Here is a 26,155-nt window from a genome sequence, read left to right on the forward strand (position 1 = left end):
AGTTGAGGTAACATTGGTCTACAACATTATATGTTTCATGTGTACAACGTTATAGTTCGACTTCTGTGTAAACTGAATGCTTGCCAAGATACTTTTAGTTCTATGTGTATGTTAACAAATTTGTTTTCCTTTGTTGTCTATATTCTTTTTTGTTTTGTTGTTGTGCGTATGTGTGAATGCATATGTGGTTTTTCCGTGTTTGCCTGTTTCTGTTTTGTCTTAGGTACACTTCTCTTTTCTGCTGTGTATTCTTCTCGCGGAATTAGTGTCTGAAAAATATTGGCCCCCTCCTTTTGCAGCCCTAAGTGCACGTTTATATTCTTTTTATGCATCTTATCTTTGTCCATATTATAAGAGGCAAGGAAACAAAATTCTGTAAGTTTATTTCTTCATATGTCCCTTTTCATAATCTAAGTCTTCTTTGCAAAATCTCTAATTATACTCTGCTAGCAAAATTGCATCATGCTTCTATTACTAAATCTTCAGTGTTTTTTTTTCCCCTAATTATTTCAAGTAGGGTTGATTCAAAATTATTGGAACTGAATTTCTTGAGATTACTCTTTACAATGCAATTCAGTTTAAATCCCTTATATATTAGAATCTTAATTAGGGAGACTCACACTTTCAGTGTGATAAAGATTTATCTAATAATCAGTTTAAATGCTCATTCAGCACCAGCTTACAATAAGAATTGTGCCCCCAGGGCGTGCATGCATGCACACATACATGTGCACCCCCCCCCACTTGATTATCATGAAAGAAAACTAATATTGTAAGTACCCAGCATGTATTGCATGATTTGTTATGTACTATCTTTTTCAGGTTTGTTGGGTTACTGCAAAGACATTATTTTCTTAAATGGAATTATGATGTCAGGGTCTGTAAGGACTGAAATCAATTTATCTGGGCTACCTATGATAGTAGGCGGTGAAGAAGTATCAATTTACCAACAACCAGTGAGCCTAAAAATTACATGGACTCTAGTCAGCTTGCTTGTATTTACTCAAAGCCAGGAAGTGGTAAACCTGAAATACGAATCCAGGGCAGCCTGACCACAAGTTAAAGACCACACAGGAACAAGCAAAACTGACTCTTCCCCACAGGCTCTCTTTCGCATAGCACTTGTAAAACATAACGTTAAAATATCTGAGTTTGAAGATAGATCACTTCCCAAACAAAATAACATTGTAATAAAATAATAACCTCAAAAGAAAGGTTTGATGACTCCATTAACATGAAACATTTTATTAGTGACTTTATGTTTAGAAATATTATAGTCAGCTTTTTAAAAATTCTTGGGATGGTTCCTTTACATTTTTTGTGTGAGGTCAACTTTTGTTGTTGAAGTAAGCCATTCAAACAGTAAAATGCATAAATCTTAAGGTTGTATTTCAGTGTATTTTTATAAAGTGAACATACCCACGTAACCATCACCCAGATCAAGATGTGCAGCATAACTGGCGTCCCAAAATCTTCCCATGTACCCCCCTTTGCAGTTGTCACGCCTCTCAAGGTAACCTCTGCTCTGTTTCTTAACATTAAATTCATTTGCTTTCTTCAGAACTTTGTGAAAATTTAAATAATATAAAGTACACACTTTATATCTGGCTTCTTTAGCTCAATATACTGTTTGTAAAATCATTCATATGGCTGCAGGCAGCTGTAGTTCAGTCTTTTCCACTGTTTGGAAAAGAATTTCATTGTATACATAGACCACAATTAATTTTTTTATTCTCTTACTGGTGGACATTTTGCATGTTTCAATTTTATGCTGTTCTGAAAAGTGCTACTATAAATATTTAGTGTATTTCTGTTTGTACACAAATACCTGAATTTCAGTATGTTACATACTTAGTGAAAGAATGAAATATTATAGAATATGCCTCCTTTCGGTTTTATTGTACACTTCCAAATATGTTTCTAATGTGGATGTACCAATTTACACTATGACCAGCAACACAGAAAAGTTCAAGTTGCTGCATGTCTTCAACCACACTTGGTAAAGCCAATTATTCATTATTTAATTTCAATTTTAGCCACTGTAGAGGTGTGTAGTTGTATTTCAGTTCAATCTTATTTTCAATATCTTGATCTGATGCTAAGGACATATTATGCTTACTGGCCAGTTGGGTATCTTCTTTTGTGAATTATTTGTTTAAGTTTTTGCCACATTTTAATTGCATTGTCTATGTTTTCCTAATAGATATGCATATTATATATTAAGGGTATATGTCCTTTGCTAGATATATCACAATACCTTCCCCTATTCTGTAGCTTAGTTTTTCACTCTCTTAATAGTATCTTCTGATGAACACAAATTCTTAATTTAATAAAGTTGAATTCATCAGTCTTTGCTCTTATGAACTTTAACACATTTTGCAACTTACTTGTTAATTATTTGCACAACCCAGATTTTGAAAATTCTGTTATTTTTAGGAAGGTATATTATTTTTTTCACACTTACATCTCTGATCTCTCTGACAATTACTAATATTGGCAGTCTGAGGTTTGAGGTCAAGGCTAAGTTTCCTCCACTCATGGATATCCTTTTCACAGTCAACATTACTGTTAAGTCTGCCTATGGTATTTTGTTATGAATCGGTCAAGTATTTTTGTAGAGGCTTATTTGTGGAATTTTCTGTTCCGTTGATCTATTCTTCTGTCTTATGCTCATACAATCCTCTCTTAATTACTCTTTATAATAAATCTTTTATATTGTTATTATGGGTATGATAAGATCAACAATTTGTTTTTCTTTTTAAATATTTTCATTATTTTTCCCTTTAAATTTATATACACATTTTGGTATTACTTGTCAAACTGTGCGTACACACACACACACACACACACGTATGCACAGCTGTTACAATTTTGATTGATATTGCAAAGAATCTACAGATAAATTTAAAGAGGACTGACATCTTTTACATTTGAATCTCCAACTCATGAAGCCTATGAATATCTTCTTCATTTATTCAGATCGTCTTTAACTTCTCTCAGTAACGTTTGGTAGTTTTCTTTTTAGAAGTATTGTACGTCATTCGTTCGATTGTCACTATTTAATTGAAGTCTTTTTACTAGTATAAGTAGTGTATTTTATTTTCTGAGTATTGTTAGAAAATAAATCTACTTATTTTATAACTCTAACAAGAATGCAAACTATAATTATTACTTATAATAGTTTAACTGTATTTTTTTCATTTTTATGTAGTCAATCATGTTGTCTGTGAACAGTGACAACTTTGTTTCTTCCTTTCCAATATTTATACTTTAATTTCTTACCTATATCTTATTATACTAGCCAAAATCTTCAGTATTATTGCATAAAAGTAGCAATAGTAGACAACCTTATCTCATTTCCAATCTCAGGGAGAAAGCTTTCAGTATTTTACCATTGGGTCTGGTATTTGCTTTTTTTTTTTTTTTTTTTTGGTAGCTGTCCTTTATCAGATTAAGTTCTTTTCTATTTCTAGTGTGCAGAGAGCTTTTTCATGAACAAGAAATAAATATATAACATTTTCTGCATCTGTTGAGAATGATCACATGTTTTCTCTATTTTCTTTCCTCAAAATTTTAATTTACAGTAATGGATTTTCAAATGTTATCATCTATCTGTGTATTCCCTGGGTGTAATATTATATTTTTACGTTAGCAGTTTTGATTTGCTAACATGTTACCTGGGACTTCTGTGCATGAGAAGCAGGCTGTTAATTCTCTTTTCTTACAATATTCTTGTCAGGTTTTAGCATTAAGATTAAGCTGGCTCATGACATAAGGTGGAAAATGCTCATCTACTTCTGGTAAAGTTTGTGTCAGGTTCATTTGGGCATGACGATTTGTGTGTTAAGAGTTAGTAATTATGGATTAAATTTATTCAATAAAGAAAATGATAGACATATTTTTTCTTTTTCTTATTTATGCCAGTTTGCACAGACTGCACTTTTCAACTTATTAGTCTATCTCATATATATTTTAATCCTTATTGTCATAAATATGCTAATAATGTCCAATTATTATCTTTTAGCATCTGTAGAATCTGTAGTGATGTCCTCTTTGTCATTCTGATATTGGCAACTTGTAACTTTTCTATTTTTTCTTGCAACATTTTATCAGCTTACTTATTGATCAAACAAACGGATTTTGGGTTTGCTGAATTTTAGGACTGTATATTTGTGCTCAATTTCATTATACTCTATCCCATATTTATTTTCACCTCGCTACTAGTTTTTAATTTTCTGTTCACTTTCAGCCTGTTTGAAGTGGATGCCTAGATAATTGATTTTTAGCATTTCTTCTTTTCTAATAGAAACATTTAAGGCTAATTTCTCTCTGGGCACTGTGTTAGCTGTATCCCACAAGTTGTGTCATGTCATTATTTTGTGATCATTCATTTTTAAAATGTACTAATTCCCTTTGTGACTTTATACTGTTTTCCATGGATCATTTAGAGATGCATGGCTTAATTTCCAATATGTGGGGATAATTCCAGGGTCTTTTTTGTTATTTATTTCTAGTTTAACTCCACTGTATTAATAAAGCATAACCTGCCATGTATTGAGACTTGGCCACATTGGGTAAATGTTTCAAGTGTGTTTGGCAATAATGATATTTTTGTAATTTTGGAGTGCAAGGTTATACACATTTCAATTAGATAAGGTGACTAATTATGATATTCAAACACTTTATAGCCTTATTAATTTTTTTTCTGTTTACTTGTTTGATTAATAGACAGTTCGGTTAAAATCTTCATCTATAACTGTTGACTTGTCTATTTCTCTCTTTGCGTCTGTCAATTTTTTGCTGTGTGTACGTGGCAAGCATATTATTAGGTACAGACAAATTTAGGATTTTTATGTCTTCCTGCTGAATCTAATCATTTACCATTATGAAAATTTTCTTTGTCTTTGGCAAGATTGCTTTTTAGTCTGTAGCTGAACTATTTTGGTTTAATTTCTATAGATCTTTTTTCAGTCACTTCAGTCTTTATGTGTCCTTATATTTGAGATTAATTTCTGATAAAAAAACATGATTTGAAATTGATTGCTTTTTTTCCTAGTCTACCAGTATCTGTTAATTGAAGTATGTACTTTATTTACAATTAGTGTGATTGTTTACATATCTGGGTTTTAATTTCTAATTGTACTTTTACATTTTTCTTCATCAGTTCTCATTTTTCTCTTTTCTGTCTTTTTTTGGATTAAAAGGTTTAATTATTCCATTTCGATTAGCTTTTTAGTTACATAGTCTTTTATTAATACTATTTTAGTGATATCTTAAATATATATATATATATATATTATCATAAGTGTATATATATATGTGTGTGTGTGTGTGTGCGACTTATTAGAATCTACCTTAAAGTAATGCTTCAAACATTTTAGGTACACTGTAAGGACATTTATAATGTGTTAAGTGTTTATGCTGTTTTGTTACACCCTTCCTGTATCTGGGTTTTAATTCTGGAAATTAGATATGAACAAGTGTTGTCTTCCTTCAGACGGAGTTTGATCCTTCCCTCACGGGAAGGTCTATATAGTTAGATTGCCTCGATACTCTTAAGGCTGGATTCCAGAATTTATGAGGACTGATCTAATCTGTTGTTTTCCCTTACTTCTTGATCCCATTTTTTTCTGTTGAATTGCTAAAATATGTTTTTTAGCTTTTTAGCCTCTTTGCATACTCTCTCTGAGAGGCTTCACATCCTCTCACTTCTGCGCATGTTAAGGTTTGGTAAGCGCGTCATGGGTAAAAGCCCTCATAATGTTCTGATAGCTTCTTTTCTTTTCTTTTTTTTCTTACATTGAAGGATGGTCAGTTTACAAGGTTGTGTTAATTTCTGATGATATCTTCTTTTTAGTTACCTCCTCGCCGTAGAGTTAGCCCCTCAATTTCTGGACACGTTGGTAGCCCTGTACTACGACTTCTGACTCCACAGTCCCACGAGACAGTCCTACACTCCAGGTCACTGACTTCTGCTTGGTTTCTATGCCCTGTGGGTTGAATCAGTTAAAGCCTGAAGGGAACAGCAGCGCTAAATTTAGGAGTCACCTCAGTCTGTTTCCTTTCTCTCTGGTATCTTGGCTTCTTAAGTAATGGCTGCCTTCAAATACCATTTTTTCCTCTAGCTTTGTACTTATTCTCAGTGAGGGAGTCAGTCAGATATAAACCACCATTATAAACATAAGAAAGATACTTAATTTTCCCCGTCCCATTGTGGTGTAATACGTTCATTATTTCCCCAAGAAAATTAAACTGTAAGTCACCCTTCATTTTCCGAACAAGGGACAGAAAACATTACTATAAAATGACCCTACTTCTCCGTGAGTTAGTGCCCAGCATAATTCACATATGGTAATTAAAACTGTGTTATCTTTAGTTAATGCTCTGATTCCAAAGCCAAACAGTCTCTTGAGATTTCTTCCCTTAGTCTATGCTTTGGCCACAATAAATTACACATTTATTGTGACACTGGACCAAGATAGATAGATAGATAGATCATACTGAATTAAAAAAGCAAAAACATAATTCAAGACAAATGATTAGCAGAGGTGGTTGAAATGCCTGCAGTGCATCCCACCACTGCAGGGTCAAGTACAAGATAATAAAATGGATGATGTTGATGGATTCCCAGACGTTAATATTAAATGGTGAGAATATATGTGAATGGAAACATAGTTACATCCATACATCACTACTTCCTCCAGTTGCATTTGGAGCCGCAAAGTCATCTATCAGTGTATGTTAGAAAGGTAACTAGACACAATATCATGTATTCTTTAATAAAACTTAAAAAGATATATTAGGTGAAAGGTGCAAATCTGTAAGCAATAGGAAGCACTATGTTTATTTTTATGATTGTATTTGGAGAGGCAGTGCAGAGCACCTGTATATAATGATATTGTGCAGCTCGGAGTGTCTGTAAACTACTCTCTCTCATTCTCTCTTTCTTTGGTTATAGATTAAAAAAAAAAATAGATGCTAGCTGTATAAAACTTTTAAATTACCTACCCTATTAAAAAAAGCTTAATAAACTCTTCAAGGGCCCAGTCAGTGTATCATGCAAATTTGCAACATACAGCAACTGAGATGCTGACAGGGAGCTCAAGTGTCAAGCTTAGTTCAAAACATTATGAGAAAGTGAGAGAATACAGGCCAATATCATAGTCTTCGATGTTGTTAGTAAAATAATTACAAATAACGCTGAAACAGAAAAACTGCTGGAGGTTTTTTTTTTTTTTTAAACTGAATTTATGGAGAATGGCAAAAAGCCCTGCATGCTACCAGAAATGCTTTAATTTCTACAAAATCAGGTCAAAGACAAAAATGAAAAGTGATTTTTTTCTAACACACCAGGAAAAAAAAAAAACAAAAGTGAGAGAAAAGCACTGCCAGCAAAATGCTAAGTTCTGTTGTCGGCATCTGCCTTTCTGCTGTTGCAGATAATCCACTCGTTTGTGGTGATCTGTCCCTGACACGGCCTGGCATGATTGGGGCAGATTTTTATATACAGTTACTTGGGTAAAAAGTAACCTAACTCATCCACATATATGAGTACAGTCCTCTAAACATTCATCATTTTGAGCTCAGTTTTCTCCATGAAGGTACTGGAATCATCAGAGGAGAGTGAACCCACTCTAGCTGACTTCTTCTGAGCTCCCCAGGTGATACAGAAAATTGTATCCTTGGGGTCCAAGCTTTGGGTATGCTTTGTACAAGTCTTTATTGACCATTTTCTCTCAGGCACCACGCTTTCATTTTTATATAACCTTATGACTAAGACAATATAATTATTCTCTCACAGAAGCATTTAACATATGATTGTAATTTTAAACTTCCATTTAATCAACAAATACTGACCTTATACTTACTGGGTGCCAGATACTCTTCTAGGACAAGAGATACCAAAAACATTTTCTATTACATTCACACATACCTCGGGGTAGGAGTAGGGACTCTCAGGTATAGATGAAATGTACGCAGAAAAATAAAACCAAGGGAAGTAAAAGAGACAAATGTGGGAAACCAACTTTTCGCTCAATGCTTATAAACGATGTATACATGGCTGTGGCTGCAATATCAAGTTACAGGTGTGTTGACCTCCTTTCTCTGTTTTCTTATCTCAACAATTAAGTCCCTCCTTTCTCTAAGAAAAAATCTAATAATTTGACCCTGAGCATTCATCCCTTATATGGAAATGAAATGGGACAGGCTCCTTTGTCTTGACGATTGCTGGAAAAGGACAGCTCCTCTCAACAGAGGCCTGCTGGCCACCAGTGATGATCACAGAGCAATGGTTTCCAAAGCTCCAAGATCGAATATTTCCTCGTCTACATCTGTCAGCTGATTCTGTGAGGAGGGGAATTATTAATTATTCCATTCTTCCCCCTCCCCTCCTTTTATGGAGGGACCAACATGATTTTTACTGAGTTCTGGATATTCAAGCCAAAACCTACAATACTGAGAGAGAACAGAAGAGTAAATCCCCTTCACCTGAAGCAACTACAATAAAAACTTAGGCAGTTTTTTCCTCAAATCTTGTGGATTTTGGAACATTATGTAATATTTGACTCAGTGGGTCTGGTTTGGAGCCCAGAAACTTTTATCAGGGAAAAAAAAATTAAAAAAAAAAAAGACTCCAGAGCTTTGAGCAGGTTAAATTTGATAAGAACCATAGTGAGAAGGATCCCTTCTTCATTGAAAAATCTTACTCAGTCCATACCATGAATCTTGTGAGGGTATGGAAGACCACATTAATGCTTGCTGTGTTTTTATACAGTCTGTGTGGAGCTTTGATTCTAGAAAGTACCTGCTCTAGCATTCTCTCTGGCAATAGAAATTTAGATGGTAAGCCAACTGGTAAGCAGGTAGTATGGTTTGACAAACCCTGGTTAGCATTAATTGAATGTAAATTCTATTCAGGTAGCAATTTTAGGAATTTTTTGTTCACTGTTGTGTTCAGCACGTAGAACAGTACCTGGTACACAGCAGATTATATCTATCCGAGGGTCATCGAGAGGATTGAATGGAATCATACATGAAAACACCGAGCAAACTGCAGAATTTTTAAAAGAGTTCGGTCTTGTTTGTGTCCCATGTTGTATTTTGCTCCAAACTTTCTAGTTACCTCCTTCCTGACTCAGCCTCCTCTGAGGTCTGGTCATCTCCATGCCAGTTTCTACAAACACAGTTTTCTCCTTAGCCATCATTCCAGGCCACTGAAACTATGGCATAGAAACAATTTTTTCAAGACACTTTGTATTTTACTAGGCTAAAGGGGAAGAGAAAAAGAATTGTTTACACCTTGAGGCACATTTTGGTCACACAGCTGCTAACAAGAAAAATGAATCGGTCTCCCAAGGTAGTGAGTCTCTGACCACTGCAAGTATGCAATCAGAGTAAGGCTGGGGCAGAGGCAAGTGGAGGACCAGATGGTGGATGTGGGGTAGGTTTTAATACCTGCTCTAATCATTAATTTAAAACAAACATTGCTTTTTATTCTGACTTATGTTTAGCTACCAAATTTACATGGGAGATGTTACAGCCAGAGTTGACTCAGTGAAACTGAATTAGGAATTTTACAATTTTCCATCTCATCTGGTTCCTACATTGAACTACAGGTCATACATTTACAGCACTACAAAGTACTGTTTTCCCTGTAAGCAAGTTGACTGATTTATTTATATACAATTTCAGGATTTTCCCCACTAGCTTCTTTATATTTGACTATTGATGACCGTGCTCTCAGAAATCTCTATAGGGAAAAAACCAACACTCTGCTGAGTTCCACTATGTAGTTTCTCATCCCAACATCCATGTTTACTTCTAATTAAGTGCATGAGAGCAGTTGCAAATTTTATAATTTCAAATATTGCTTCTCCAAGTGATTTTTCATAACTATGTGAGACTAAAAAGATACTATGACTTTCAATTTCTTGCACATAAACTTTCTTTATAATTTTGTCTCAGGAAATTGTTGGAATTTGCTCAACATTAAAAAGAATTAATTGCCTAATGTATTAAATGAAGGCATTTAAACAAATCATTTCATCATGTGAATAACAATGAATATAGTCTCAGGGTAACGTGGAAACTAAAGGCAAAGGAAGGGAAGGAAAAATGGGAAGCTATTAATGATAGATGTTCAGTTTAGTGTTTATTATGCAGTCTGTTTTAGTATCCACTATACAGATGACAGAACAAAGGTGTGAAGTCTCGCTTCTTGAAGTCAGAAAACTTGAATACAGGATTTGAATCTAATGTATGCGTCATTCTAAAGCACATCCAGATGTCTTGCAGTTATACAATATTTGCCTTAAATTGTAGCTTATTCGGACACCACAGAGGTGGAGTTACAAAACCATACGCTAGCAGAGAGAATCTTCCTCTAGACGTGTATCTGGGGTGAACTAATTTGCCACAGATACCCTCTGCCTACACTCCATTAAAAACAAACTAAACAAAAACAAAAGTCTGAGAGATTTTAAAGAATGGCTTAAAGGAAACGTGATACTTATATCTCTCAGATAAAAGACTGTTCAATCATATATTGAGCCATCTTGATATACTAAAAGGTCCAAACGGACATAATGCTTTACACAGTGAGTAAGAAGAGGGGAACGTTGGCTAAGGGTAGCTGCATAAAGACTGTGGTGACGAGGACTCTGGACTAGAGCGCAGGGTCAGCCTCGGCTTAAGTAACATGTCGTTTAATTGTCTGCATATAGCAGGAAACGTATTTCCTCTCTCTCTGCTTCACACTACGCTTTATGAAAACAAAAAGGTAATTATATTACGTTGAGTTGTGTTGAACTTCCCAGTCAAACTGTTTGAAGATCTAGGAAAACTAAGCATGCTGCTATACTATGAGTTCATTATCCAGTGAGTTAGGGATTAGGCACTGCTCTGTAAGCCAAGATAAATGTTAACAGTTGTCTTTGTTTGCATGTTCTCCCATCATTCATTCATTCATTCATTCATTCTGCAAATATTAACTAAAGAATTACTGTTATCAGATACTATGTAGCTGTTGAGGAAATAGCAATTTACAGAATAAGAAATTTTACCCGTGGAGAAGAATTCATACAGAATATACAGGATAACTAAATTATGTGGTATGTAAGAAAGGATTAAATGCTAATAAAAGCGAACAAAGCATGAAAAGGAAGATCTGGTCCTGGTGGTGGTTAAGGGTCGGGCTGTTTTGAGCAAAGACTTAAAGATGGGAGTTAATCATGACCGCAGCAAGAGGATGCATATTCCAGGCAGAGTAAACAGTTACTGCAGAGATTGTAAGGGAAGAGCAAGGCTAATGTCGGAAAGTATTCAATCACAGATTTCTGCATGGTTAGCAAACAAGAGTATTTTCTTAGGGGTGGTAAGAGATTTTGCACGTAACAGTGACAGACTGCAAAGAGAATTAAGTAACATCCTTTTCTTGATTACTGAAATTGAAATAAAGTAAGACAAAACTACTCTAGGTTTTAACACAGAATTGGGCTTGGATTATTGACTTTAAAGCACACAACCAACTGCTGTGTTCTGGGAGGATCTTTATTATGGTAGGAAACCTCTCTTCTGATATGTCACGACCTCAGGATGTTTGCAAGAATTCAGCGCCCTTTTCTTTCCCCATATCTTAATAGGCTGATACATTTTTTTTCTCTTGTCTGAATAGTATTTAGCATATTAGAAGCATGTGCCTAAAAACCCTGTAACTGTATCTAAAGAGTAACCATTAAGGTTACTTGCTCACTGAATGAATATTTGCCAATTGTTTATTTTATAATGTGATGCTGTGTATGTCATAAGCAATGAGGATTACGGACAAGTGTAAAAAGTAGTCTCTGCCCCTGGTGACATTAGTCTGGGAGGGAAGAGATGAACAGACACAAATAACTGTAATTATAAATTAGATCATCACCGCCTTCTCTGAGCTCCCATTTAGCTTCAGCAAAATATATAGCTTCTACAAGAAGGTAACATTTGATTTGAGCCTTGCAGGAAAAGTAGTAATGGGAAATATAAAGAAATGACAGGATTTTCAGAAAGAAAACAGAATAGACTACAAAGGCCCCTGCCTCTCCTGCCTCTCCTGCCTCTCCTGCCTCTCCTGCCTCTCCTGCCTCTACTCCTGCCCCTCTCTCCTGCCCTCTCCTGCCCCTCTCCTGCCCCTCTCCTGCCTCCTCCTCCTTCCGCCTCTCCTGCCTCTCTCCTGCCCCTCTCCTGCCCCTCTCCTGCCCCCTCCTCTCTGCCCCTCTCCTGCCTCTCTCCTGCCCCTCTCCTGCCTCTCCTGCCTCTCCTGCCTCTCCTGCCTCTCCTGCCTCTCCTGCCTCTCCTGCCTCTCCTGCCTCTCCTGCCTCCGCCTCTCCTGCCTCTCTCTCTACTGCCTTCCTGCCTCCTGCCTCTCCTGCCTCTCCTGCTCCTCCGCTCTCTGCCTCTCTGCCCTCTCTCTCTGCCTCTCCTTCTCCGCCTCTCTGCATCTCCGCTTCCTGCTCTCCGCCTCTCAGCTCTCGCTCTCCTCCTCTCCATCACTTACTATTCGAACCCTGACCTCACTGAATGCTAGGCCTACACTCTACCACTGAGCTATTGCCTCTCTCTAGCTACCTTAGTTTCCCCACACTCAGTTTTATCTCCCCACTCAGGGAGTCAGCTGGGTTGTTGCTGCCTCAACCTGCGTTGTAGCTTGGAAACTAGCTGTTTCAGCTGGGGAAGCCACATCTGATCTCTGTTGCTCCTTCTCAGCTGAAAGCAGCAGTCAAATTCCTTCCTTCCTTCCTTCCTTTTCCTTGCTTCCCTCCCTCCCTTTCTTCCTCTCAGAATGGCCATCATTCTAAAGTCCACACACGATAGATGCTGGCAAAGCTGTGGAGAAAAGGATGGGAATATAGTTTGGTGCAGCCATTATGGAAAACAGCATGGAGATTCCTCAAAAGAGTAAAGTTAGACATGGAAACAATCTAAATGTCCTTCAACAAATGACTGGATAAAGAAGTTGTGGTATATTTACATAATGGAATACTACTCAGCCATAAAAATGATAAAATAATGCCACTTGCAGCAACATGGATGGACCTGTAGTTTGTCATTCTAAGTGAAGTAAGTAAGCCAGAAAGGAAAAGAAAAATACCATATGATATCACTCATATGTGGAACCAGAAAAAAAAAAAAACTTACTTACAAAACAGAAACAGACTCACAGATATAGAAAACAAACTTATGGTTACCAGGGGGATGAGGGTGGGAAGGAACAATTTGGAAGTTCGAGATTTGCAGATACTAATGTATATAAAATAGATAAACAACAAGTTCATACTGTACAGCACAGGAAACGATATTCGAAATCTTGTAGTAACTTATGGTGAAAAAGAATATGAAAACGAATATATCTATGTTCATGTATGACTGAAGCATTGTGCTATACACCAGAAACTGACACAACATTGTAAACTGACTATACTTCAATAAATTTATATATATACACATACACACACACACACACACAAAAATACTGAGAATGTACTGTTAACAGTGGTTGTCCCCAGGTTGTGATTTTCTCTTCTATATCTTTTATATTATAAATTATATTTATATTATAAATTATGATGCATGGATAATAGTTAATTAAGAAAAAATAACTTAATTTTATTTTTATTGAGTTTTTTTACCTAAGTAAATTCAAATCTCTAAAAATAAGGACATTTTGTACATTTTTTGTCCATAAAATATATTATTTCAGCAAGATTTTCTCATACTTTTTGTATCCTAGTTGCCTCTTTTCTCCGTTCCTGATAATCAGCAAGATTTTTCTATTGCCAGATATTTAAGGTAAATCTGAATCCATCTATCGTTCTGTCCACTTGCACACAACCTTTTCATAGCCAGTGAAAACTTACAATCAATTCCCAACATTAAGACCTTACTAGAAGTTTACTAGAAAAGTAAGCGAAGTTCCAAGGTATGAATCTGAGAGGCTGTTTCCTTTTTGGCTTCAGGAGGCGACAGAAATGCACACACACACACACACACACACACATACACACAAATTGCAATGTATAATTACCCAGTGCCAAATGATGCCAATTTCGTTTTACATATATAATATCAAATCAAAATTATTATCTAAAGATAGCAATTATATGGTCATGTCATATTTAACAGAATGTCCTACAGCATCAGATTAAATGGAGATTATATTTCATCTGAATCTCTAGTTTCTATTCCTTGTTCTCCCTCCGGGATGTTTCCCAAAGCGTGCTCCACATCTCATTCGTATTGAAATTATTTGAAGTGTTTGCAAAAAGCATATAACATTGAACCCAGCAAAGGTCCCAGTGAGTAAGAATCTCTGGCCTTGGGAAATGGGATTCTTAGTCTCCTGGAAGTTTGACAAACCCAACTCCACGTTGCTGGGTGCACAGATTCATCTTATCTTGAAAAAGTCCTCGCCCGACCTTATTTGGAATAATTGGAGCCCTGCACTTCCCTGCACAGCACTACTTCAGGCTTCCGTATTACAGACCCAGTGTTCTGAGTTAGAATGCCATTGCAATTAGGAAATGTAGACCCTGCATTACTGTCCATTTTCTATTTTTTCCTTTCCAACATACTGTCCTGCCAACCATCACAGATCCCTCTGGTTAAGCAGGACAGATGTTATTAATATTCTTTGTCTATAGAAGAACTTAAAAAATGGTTTAGTGGACATAAGGAAAAAGTCCCAAGGTCACAAATCTGGTTAGACTGCAAAGACCAACCTTAAAACAAGGACTTCTTAAATCCAAAGATAAAGCAGAGCAACAAACATATCTAACAGGGGTTGATGAAGAGACAAGGAAACTACATGAATGTTCCCAGCTTTTAAAATGTTCTAAAGTTTTAAGACCTAGAGTTATAAGAGTATTTAACATTTAATATTTATTATTAATAACTTTTATAGTACTATCGAAGATTTTAAAAGTAGTTTGACACTATTTGTCCTTTGTAACACAATGCTTTTGTGGGAACTAACTTAGCATTTACATTTTAAAACATGGCCCCAAAATTGTTTGACATGCCTCCCGTTGCGGGTGGGGTATATATTCCCATCCTGTGAATGTATTTTCTGTTACTAATCAGTAGCGTATGAAGAAAGTTGACACTATGCCAAATTCTAGGCTCAAGGCTTACAAAGCTAGCAGCTTCCACTTCCCAGCCTTGCTGGGCCACTCACTGCTGGAACACAGACACCAGGCAACGAAGAGGCCCAGGCTGCCTCTTGGAAAGGCAGGAAACAGCCAGCACCAACGTGCCAGCCATGCGAGTGAGCCACCTTGGAGTGGGATGGTCAGCCACACTGAGGCTGCTCCGGCTGGTACCACGTTCTACAGAGACAAGCTGACCCCGACAAGCACTGCTCACATCCAGATTTGTGAGTAAAATATTTGTTATTTTAAGCCATTAACTATTTGTTGTTTATGACATTAAGTTCTAGGGTAGTTTGTTATGTTAGATAATCAGAATAGATTTTAGTGCCTGGACGTAAGGTGCTAATATAATGAATACTTAAAACATGTGATGTTGGCTTTGGGACCAGGTGGCAGACAGGAGCTAGATAAATTGGGAAGACTGTTAATGAAAGCTCTAAGGACCCTGGGGACACTGTTGGAAGGATAGGAGGAGGCTGTTGACAAGGCCTTATAGTAAAAACAGGGAGAGTACTATTGAAATTCGGAGAACAGAGACCCTTGTATGTAGTGGCTTGATTTTTGACCATTTTTCTGACAGGTCATGCAGAAGAAAAGGACATGTGCTTGGTGAACTTGATGATCTCATTAAGAGATTCCAGGCAGAGGCAGAATTGTTTAAATGCTAGATCACTTCTACTCATTGCCTACATGAAATGTGAACGGAGAAATTAGCTAAAGAAGGAGCTCCTCCACCAAGACTAGTTGGGTTTGAAAATAGAACTATTTTTCATTTGCAGCTTCTCCAGAGACAAACAATCTCAAATTAAGAAAGGTCTCAGCCCACAGATCAAATGCAGATTGGGACAATATGCTCCTTTGGTGCTAGTATCTTGGAAAGATCTGAGGTTCCTAATGGGCCTGGTCAGAGACATAGAAGTCCCTGAGAAGCTTTTGAGGGCAGCACATGCCTCCTAGATACTCACTGTTAAAAATGCTACTGATCACAGCAGTTTCACCAGATTTCCAAGGTCAAGAAGGGCTCATCTTGAAAAGATTTGAGAGTGTAACTCTCTTTTAATGAAGTGGATTATAGGTTGATTTGTTAGAAACTTGCAAAGTCCTTAAAGGAAATGCACTGGTTTTGACTGAAAGAGACAATCGACAACAAAAAGAGGCCATGGGTCGCTCAAATGTTTATAGGCTGGAAGCAGTGAGAAGACATCTCAGCTACAAACACAGATAGCCTACTGAAAAAGAAAAATGATTTTGGGGGCAGAACCAAGAGATGTAGTATAGAGCCCAGAGTCTAGGAGAATTAGTTCTTCAGAGAAGTACTGGATACAAGATAGGTGTCAACTGAATTCTGGACTTGCTATTTACCAGTGGCTTCTCGTAACTTCCATCTTCTCCCTTTTTAAATAATGGGATCTATGGAAGTTATCCTCAGCATGCCCCACCCTTATATTCCAAGTACGTGGAAGCCAGGCAACTTCTCTGTTTGTCTCACACATCTTCCAATAGAAAAGAGCCATATGCTAGGAGTTTGACTCAAAGAAGCACACCTATATATAATTTGATGAGAGGATCCTTGACTTCAAGCCTGAGGCTGATGCTACAATGAGTCAAAATCTTGGAATATTTTAGTAGGAATTTAATAATTTCTGGCCAGAAGTGGTTTGCGATGGTTTTAAAATATGATATACAATTATTTAAAATTCCTCTCATGGAGCCCCTTCCCCGGAATCTGAGCTCTGTTACTGCTTAAGCAATAGAAGATGACAGACATAAAGCTTTGTCGGCATTGGAGATAGCAAGGCCATAAGAAGTGGTAGATTTCACTTTCTGTCACTCCTGCTGTGGTGGCGCTTGCGGTCCAGACACCATGGAACCCAGGCATCAAGCCACTCCCTGAAGAAACGTGCATGGAGATGAGCCAAAGCAAACATCAGTTTCCAGCTATTTGAGTGAACCATGTGGCTCTTCCAGCCCCAGTCAAGCCACCTCTGCTGACACTGTGGAGATCAGAAGTGCGCTATCCTCACTCTGCCTTGCCCGGATGACAGATTTGTGAACAAATTAATTGGTTGCTCTCGTGTTAAGCCACTAAATTTGGAGATAATTTGTTATGCGGTAACATATCTTTGGAAGAGAGTTTTAACAGCACCCCTTCTGAATTTGGAACTTTTAAATATATTTAACAGGATCTCTTTCTATTTTAGTTATCAGAGTAGGTAACACTGACTACTTGTCATAGCAGTCACGAGTCATGGAAACATAATTATCTAAGGGAGCATAAGAAAGAAACGAATAGCAAAGCGCCTGACATTTTAAATAAAAACAAAAGCCACTTAAGATGTGTGTTAATATTAATTGTAGAAACAACATTTTATTCATAAGGTTTATCTTCAAGAAGAGGAAGAAGATGGAAAAGAAAGATGGAAAGAATGAAAAGTTTTCATGAAAAAAAGTCTTAATTACAAATCCATAATTTACCCACAGTTCTTTTCCTGAGTAAAATCAATATTATGTGGCGTACACACACACACATATTCATATAAAACTTATTTTCACATAGCATTTAATATAATATACATGTACATATATATGTACTAAATAAATTATAGTAATTTTCAAAAAACATAAATACCAATCTTTCTGATATGGCTTAGATAAAATCTGATTAGTAAAAGGGAAGTATACATGTCCATGGAAGGAATAATTGCCAGCATCAGTGTTCTAAACACTCATGGTGCATGAATATAAAAACAAACAAAAAGACAGAAAAAAAATTGGTCCAAGTTACAGCTGGAGCTCATCCTTACAGTGTGGACGATCCCGCTGTTTGATTCAGCTAGAACAAACTGAAGATCTGGGATCTAAGGGTGTACTCAAAATGCATTTCCAAGATTTCTGCTTTTCTGTCTTCAACATTAAGAACTGGTTCTATTAGCAGACGTTTTCAGATAAGGGGAGAAACTGGCCTAGGTCAGTGCTATTCAATTTGTGGTCCACACTGCAGCATAAAACTGTCACTCTGAAGCTTATTAAATATGCAAATTCTTAGGCTCTAATTCAGGCCCAATGAAGCTGAAACTCTAAAGGTGGGGCCAGGTAATCTGTGCTTCAGTAAACCCTCCAGGTGACTGTGATGAGTGGTGAACTCTGAGAAACACTAGTCTAGAGTTCCGTTTTGTGACAACCATCAACTATATGCTAACTAGACCCTCGCTACTCAGATGTAGTCCACGGACCAGTAACGTCAGCATCATCTGGAAGCTTATTAGAAATGCAGACGCTCTGCTCCAGACTTAGGGAATCCAAATCTCCACTTTTACAAGATCTCCAGTGAACTCCGAGGCAAGTAAAAGCTTAAGAAATGGAGCCTTGTCGTATTTCTGAACAACTATTTCATGTGTTCCGTCAGAATGCAGCTTTGTTTCCAGTGAGAGTGAGAACATTCAGGCACCAGCTTCCCGCTGGGGCAGGGATGTGAAACACGGTGCCCTAGATGACACATCTCGTAAGGAGCCCACCTAAGACTTGCGCTGACATGGCAAAGGGACAACGGATACGCTCCTTGTGGCTGGACTCCCTCCAGAGCCCATGTTCGCAAGCACGATGCGGAATCGTCCAGTCTCCCTTCATCTGTTAGGCCAGCTCCCGTGGGCCAGTTATGGTTTCCAGCTGCGCACAGCAGGGAGTGTCATGAGCTGCATACACACACACCAGGGGCAGAATAGAGGGTGTAATTCACTCAGGCAGCTCTGATCTTGTTACTCCCTGGACACTAAGCTCATAACTGGGGCCTCAGATTCACCCCCTAGGAAGTTCTGGCTTCAGGACTGCAGAGAGAGAGTCTACATGCTCTCCGCCTCCTCCTGTCCCCCAAGGTCCCCCATCCATCCTTCCATGTGGTCCTAGGGCACAGACTCCAAGTCGACAGAGTGCACGTTAGCTGGAAGATAATACTATTGGGAGCTGGAGTTGAAAGGGAAATCTCTGATTGTCCCTGACTAGATTTTCTGCCTATTTATCTTCTGAACTTCAATTCTGTGGAAGTGTGCTGGCAGAACCAAGTATTATCTGAGTGCACAACTGACAGCATAAAAAATCATTTACCATTTTTATGTCTAGGGTTTAACTTCAAGAAAATAGCAAAATTCACATTGATTTCAGGGGGAGGGGCAGTTTTTAATCCTTTCGCTAAATAAGCAGGGAGGCACAGCTAGAAAATGCTTCAAAGCTGTTACTGACTAGATGAGGCTTCTGTGTATTTTGTAGAATCCTCAGAAGTGAAATAATAAACAAAGTTATATTTGTAACAACCAAGCAAACGGACAACGGGGCAAGGTAGACCCTCATTAACAATACTTACTAATACCAACTAATATCACTGGGCAGCAGAGTCTAGCTTCTGCTAGCCCCTGGGAATTCAAAGATGAACACTTTAGGGTGAACAATATACTGTAACAATCAAATGAATTAATCCATCTAAGACTAATTGTCAATCTCAGCCTGCCAGGCCTGATGCCAGGTGCTAAACAGGTGCCTCCTCTACTTTTCTACTTCAGATTATTCAACATTCCTGTGATATTGATATCAATCATCAATCATTCGCATTTCACAGAGAAGGAAACCGAAGCTCAGAAACACGAGGAGATTTTTCCCATAGTCATACAACCCATCTGCGGCCAGATGGAGTTCAAACAAAAGGCTATTTATTTGCCCCACACTCCTTTCTTTGATGACAGAAATGAGAAAGGGCAGGAAAGGAGGCCAGGAGCAGTCAGCTGAAAAAGGATTGGGTTTTAGATTCAAATCAAGGAGTGCCACCCAACTTCAGAGCTTCCTGTGTTTCTCCACAGGTGTCTCCAAATGTGCTCGGTTTATGTTTTTGGAAAAGTAACACTCATGACTGCCGTCTCCATGAATCGCTAACCATTCACATCCAATTACTGACGCAGCATAAGAACCATTACACGTGTCTGTAAATGTGTCAGACTAACGCTGCTCTGCATTTCCTTCTGTCTCAGCGCTGGATGAATTCTATACCAGAGGTTCTGTCTTCACGGTCTGTTGTGTCATGGGCTTGGGGGGCAAAAGCAGAGGAAACAGGACACACTTAGGGTGAAGTTCATGGGCAGCATGACACAGACCAAGAGACTGACTCACTTACGTTAGTTCTCAGTGCTCCAATGTTTATTTTTTACAAAAAGTTTCAAGGGTTTTTGTTGTTGTTACGTGTAACATCATAGGCAAAATTATTTAAAGTCAACAAATTTTTAGGGCATTTCACACGTTCTGATTCCTTCCACTGCCAATCACCTTAGTTCCTCCAACGTTTGGTCATAATCATCTTCAAGACAGCCCTTCCACAAAGCATTTTTGCTCAACCCACAGTTGTCACATCAGTCAGTCTACAATTCTTTTAGCTGGGCTTCTCTGATCTCTAATGGAATATGGACACACTTACTTAAAAAAATTCTCCACTTGTAATCTCTGGGCTCCAAATTCCTCAAGAAATTTAAGGCCATGTTTAGGGTCAGAGGAGATGCAGCTGCCTGGCTCTTAATTTTACACACCCTCTAAACATGCACTCAGTTCAAAACACACTCACTCCTATCACATCACACCCTAGAACAGCATAGATAGTTGGGCTATGCCAATACCTAAGGTAAACAAGTTTATTAGGTTTCTTTCTTATAGTTCATTTAACAGCTCTGTCTTTTGTAGTTCTTACCCACAGATCTCACGTGTCATTCTCTGAATAAAGGAAGCCACCCAGTTACTCTGTGAGGCATTTCCAATGATGTAGGTCGACAGAAAAAGTCCCATCAGGACAGACCTCAACTCCAATGCTTGTTTTACTGTGTAGAAATAATCCCCTTGCCTCTGCCCTGCAGAACATGAATACAGATCCAGATCCAGAGCTAAAGCGAATGTGCATGTGCACACAAATGTCTCACCGTGGTACACGTGTATGAAATAATTTCCGTGTGAATTAATTAGCTAATACTTGTGTTTTCAAAGCAACAGCACAACCGCAAATGTCGGGCGGTTTGGTCAGGGCTCTTACTGCCGTCCTAGGAGAATGACTTTCTAGCTCATTTTTCGTATGTTCTACACTTGAAAAATGGGTCTAATAATACTTGCCCTTTACATACCTCAGAGAGATGCTGCTAAGATTAATGAAATATGTATAAAGAGCTATAAGCTGGAAAAATTAAGAGATCATCACCATTATTCTACTGGATTCTGCAAATAAAATTTCCAGTGGAACTATGGCCCTACCCACCTTTGTGAATAAGGCAGGTGTAAGAGTGCAGGAGTACTGTGATTTTTAAAGAGGTTTTTGCTATTTCAATCAGGCGCTTAAATTGAATGCCTAAATCTCAAATAGATCTGAGAAACTAAACCATTTTTCAGGAAAAAAGGAATGAGAGGAAACCAAGAAAGGGATGAGCTGCAAATGCTGCCGGCCGACACCTCACTTGGGCACCGCACCCTCAGATGAGATTACCAGCATTAGCCCCACGGTTCCAGAGGCTCACTAAATGCACAATTAGGGTTTATTGCTCCTGGAATTCATCAAAATTAGTTGAGATACTCATCCAGCCCTTCCCTCACATCTGTTGCTTGGCTGTGGATGAGTAAATGTCATTTGATTTAATTTTTCATTTCTGCTGCCTGAGGTGTTGGCATCACATAGTTCTAGGAGTCTAATTGTTAAAAAATGCTCTCAGATGTCTACTGTTTTCTGCCTTCTAGGCTTTAACTGTAAGAAAGGAAGGAACTTTATCATTTTCAACTATAAAACAGGATCTGACATTCACATCTACCTTGACCCAGTACTGCAGACTAATATAAAATTTTTAAATTAGTTGCTTTCCTTTGAGAAACCCAAGGACTGATTCCATGGGAGGAAAGGAGTTAGAGAGGAGAGACTCTATATCCAGAATACATCCAGAATAGCTCTAGATACTGGCCAGAAGCCCATGTGATACTAACTTGGATATAGTCTACTGATGGATACAGACAGACGCAGTGGACATTTTACTTCCAGAAAGCTCTAGCTCAGTGGCCTTGAAGACTCCCCAAACCACCATCTCAATATTATAAAATGGGGATAATGTAACCTGTTTATTCAACAGTCTCTTAGCTCAGTATTTATTGTACTTAAAGTTAGTTAATAGTCTTTTAGTTCTTTGTCTCTGCAAGTTACGTACGCTATGAAGAGGCGCTTCAGGCCAAGATTATCCTGGCACCTTAAATAGAAGGTCAAACTTTTGAGCCTCCAGCATACACCACTCCAGGGATGCAGCTGTGGTGCTTTGGGGACGACCATCTGCAGCGTGCGGAGAGGACGGGCACTGTGTAAGGGGCAGGCCAGCAGGCGTCTTGCGCCCTTGAAGAGTGTGGAAACACGCACCTGGTCAATTCTATGTCTCCCAATGGGCTAACACACTTCAGGCTGTTCCCCAAGGTGATTTCTGCCTGATTTGTAGTTGGGTGACACTGTTCATAGAGCTCCTAGGTAACATCACTGCTCCATAAAATTGGTGGTAATGCACTGCGTGACCAACGGGTGCTACCCTTGTTGGTTAGCACTGTCACATCTGTATTGCCAGAACGAACTGCTATATATACCTGGTCTTGCAAAATGGGTATTAGTGAAGCACATGCTAATTACAAATTCGTGAAAAAATCTTAGGGTTACAGAATGACTTTGCACTGTTTAGTGGAACGATCTTGAGAAAACAAGCTTTCTAATGTTCGGCTGTATCACCTAAAATGCAGGACAATACAATCAGCCCCGGCTTATTTTCATAGAGTTGTTTCGAGGCATCAGTGTAGTAAAGAATAAAGGATCAGTTTACAAAGTAATATAAGATAAAAACAGAAAGGTAAGGAATTCCTGTTACTAGCAGACGTGAGATCTAGAGGCCAAAGTTATTCTTATATGGCAAGAGCCTCTTCTGAGTACATTTTCCAAAATACTCATTCACCTTGCCAGATTTGCTGAGATTTAGGGTTTTGTCCTCAGCTCTGTAGGAACAGAAACTTGATTGTCAGCACTTTCCTGAAGTGAGCGATGCTTCAGCACAGACATGCACTAGCCAAGCCCACGGAGGACACCTGCCGAACAAGAACACTGATGCGTTAATGCACAATGACCAGTGAAACATCTGCCAGAGGCCTCGCGGCGCGCGGGCTGAGGCCAAGCTTCTGGGGTCAGATGGACGTAGGTTCAAAGTTTGGCCTCACCAAGTAGTACTGTGAAGTCTCTGACGCGCAGACACACACTCTAGCTGCCCAGTTTTCTCATTCGCACAATGCTAAAAATTTGATTTCCAAGCACATAGGGAAGTTTTGCAAAGTCCCTGGGCAAACTCTACTCAGAATGCCTGTATCAAGTACTAAGGAAAGTAAGCTCAAGAAATGATGGAATGGTACTTCCTCTTCTTGTCATCATCACCATTTAGGTCAGCATATTTTACTGCAGAATTCCTAAAACTGAATAAAATAATCTCACACACACAAAAATGCCTTGAAAAAACATGGCTTGAGAGCAGTGGGAGTTAGATACGCAGTTTAAATATTGGCGGCCTTATGCTCTGTTAATCTGGGGGCAGGGCTGGTCCTGGAAGAGCACATCGGGCTTGGTCCTTAGACCAGGGCATCACTCTCTGGAAGTGCCTGGAGGGGCTCCCCCCAGCCTTTGTCTCTGTGACACTCGCAAGTCCCTGTGCCTGCTCGTATGCCTCTCTGAAAGGGTGACGCCACCAGGCACTTAGCAGCGGGCAGGCCTTGATGTGTCATGACGTAACGCCGTCTGCTGAGAAGGCAACCTTATCTGATGAGACCCTAGAAATGTCAATTATACTATCAGCCTATTACCATCGGGCCTAACTTCACTTTCATTCTGCTCCTAACAGTGACCACCGTTTACTGAGTTCCTACTCTGTATACTCTACCACGGAGCATACTGCAGACGTTACAGGCATTACTTCTTTCAACATCCAACCTACATGTTGCCGATGATAAATTATTTTAGCAACGTGATATCTAAGACAGGGTGATGCTTTTTGCTGTTACTATATCTCAAACTACTGGAGAAGATGTGTGCCTTCCTACGGTGACAGTTCTTAAACAATTTGGTCTCAGGGCCTCTTTGTACATTTAAAAATTATTGAAGAAATCAAAATTATTTAGAAAAACATGCTACTGGGTTATATTTCTCAGTATTTGCCAATGAGAAATTACAACTAATTTTTTATAACAGAATAATACACGGGCACACATTTTTCCATTAGCCGCTGAGCAACAGTATCGGTACACGTCCTGTAGCCTCTGGTGAATTCCACTCTCTCCTGGGAGAGCATAAGGCTAAGGCAATAGTGTCTGAGTGTTGTTGTGATAAACACATTTTGACCTCATGAAGCCCCTAAAAGTGTCTTAAGGACTTTAATTCACTCAAGTCCATACTTGGCATGTGCTGTTGTAAAGGATGATAGCATTTCCCCTGTATATTTCAACCATCCTATGATGTCTGTCTTTAAGACCAGGGGCTATGGCAGGTGATGCACACAGCAGAGTAAAAAAGACATTTTTAGCCACACCTTTTATCCACAAATGGTGAAACTGAGGCTTGGAAACGATGTGAGTACTTCTCCTAACATCACATGACTCACAGGGATGGTGGTTAGTTTACAATCCCTATCTTTCTGTCCCCGAACCTGTGCTCTTCATTATCCTTGCTATGCTGCAGCCACTGAAGACCCGTCGGCAGAAATGAGTGAGAACTCAGTAGCGGGCTCAGTTTACCCACATACTAAAGAGAACTCTGGAGTCCAGAGGTAGCACAATAGGACCAAGAAAGGAACCTATGTTTCCTGAGTGGCTTTATCATGCCCAACACCTTGCCGCTTAAAATTAGATGTCCCTGTTGAAGAAACAGTCCTTATAGTATGTGTACATTAAGAAGAAGGAGCAAAGTATTCATGTGAAGGTGCTGGTGAGCCAAGTATCTTGGCAAAACTACACTGAATAAAGTCAACATACTACCTTATATGACTATTATTTATTCTTATGATTTTTATCACAGGTAGACTATCAGCAATTTAATTCCCTGATGTTTTGTTTCCAAATGCATCTAATGGCACATTTGTACAAAGATTAGTATCTTTTGAGGATGTCTGCCCTCTCTGCCCATCTGTCACACTTAGCAGCACCGAAGAGCAGAGGGTTCAGGCTTTGACGTTAAACCTGGTGGACTGAACTTCACAGTATGAGATGTGTGACCTCATGTACATTCCCTGCCTTCCTTAGACGTCACTTCATACATGTCTAAAACAACAGTTCAGGTTCTGGCCACCTCAATACTGTTACAAGGAGTAAATGGTACAAGTGCTCGCACACAGTGGTGACTATCATTCTGCCTGGAATTAAGCAGCATCTCAAACTGTAGTTTACCTTCTCTCCGTGGCTGCCCCACACAGATATTTTTCAACTTAATAGACCCAGAGTCAACAGTGATCATGAGAGTTGCTCTGCATGCATCCATGCAGCTTTCTTAAATCACGATTCTTATGATGTCCAAAGACCTTTCTACAACAAGAAAATTTACCTTGGTCATTCATTTTTATTTTTCTGTTGTGTAAAAAGCACAACAGAAACATCTGCATGGAGGTAAGTGAAGCATACAGTAGAGCTACCATAACCAGGAGGAATGAAACAAGCCAAGATCAACAAGTCTCTCCCTTTCATCACAAAATTCCCAAAACATCCTAGATGCATTCATGCTACTCCTTCTGCCTGTAATATTCTTGCCTCTCCTCTCCACCTGTCCCAGTTTAGCACTGAGCTTGACTCTGAAGGGCACTGGAGAAGGCATCACAGAGAACTGCCTTCCCCATACGTGGTGTTGGGGTGCGTTCTGTCCGCTTCCATCAGACACTCAGCTGCAGCCCAGCAGCACTCCCTCCTGT

General features: G+C 38.7%; 1 protein-coding gene, 1 long non-coding RNA gene and 1 other non-coding gene across 5 annotated transcripts in view; 1 reads left to right on the top strand and 2 right to left on the bottom strand.

Moving 5' to 3' along the window:
- LOC116665770 overlaps positions 1-26,155 on the top strand; it is a 128,083-nt gene that overhangs the window by 89,299 nt on the left and 12,629 nt on the right. The gene's annotated exons all lie outside the window — the stretch shown is intronic.
- Positions 1-26,155, bottom strand: part of CDH8 (cadherin 8) — a 313,666-nt gene that overhangs the window by 73,261 nt on the left and 214,250 nt on the right. The window lies entirely within an intron of this gene.
- LOC116666136 lies at positions 20,888-21,018 on the bottom strand. Its single transcript, XR_004322985.1, has one exon. It is a non-coding gene; the product is annotated as a small nucleolar RNA SNORA18 (small nucleolar RNA).

The sequence above is a fragment of the Camelus ferus genome, chromosome 9 (genome assembly GCF_009834535.1).
Source record: "Camelus ferus isolate YT-003-E chromosome 9, BCGSAC_Cfer_1.0, whole genome shotgun sequence".
NCBI classification, from domain to species: Eukaryota; Metazoa; Chordata; class Mammalia; order Artiodactyla; family Camelidae; genus Camelus; species Camelus ferus.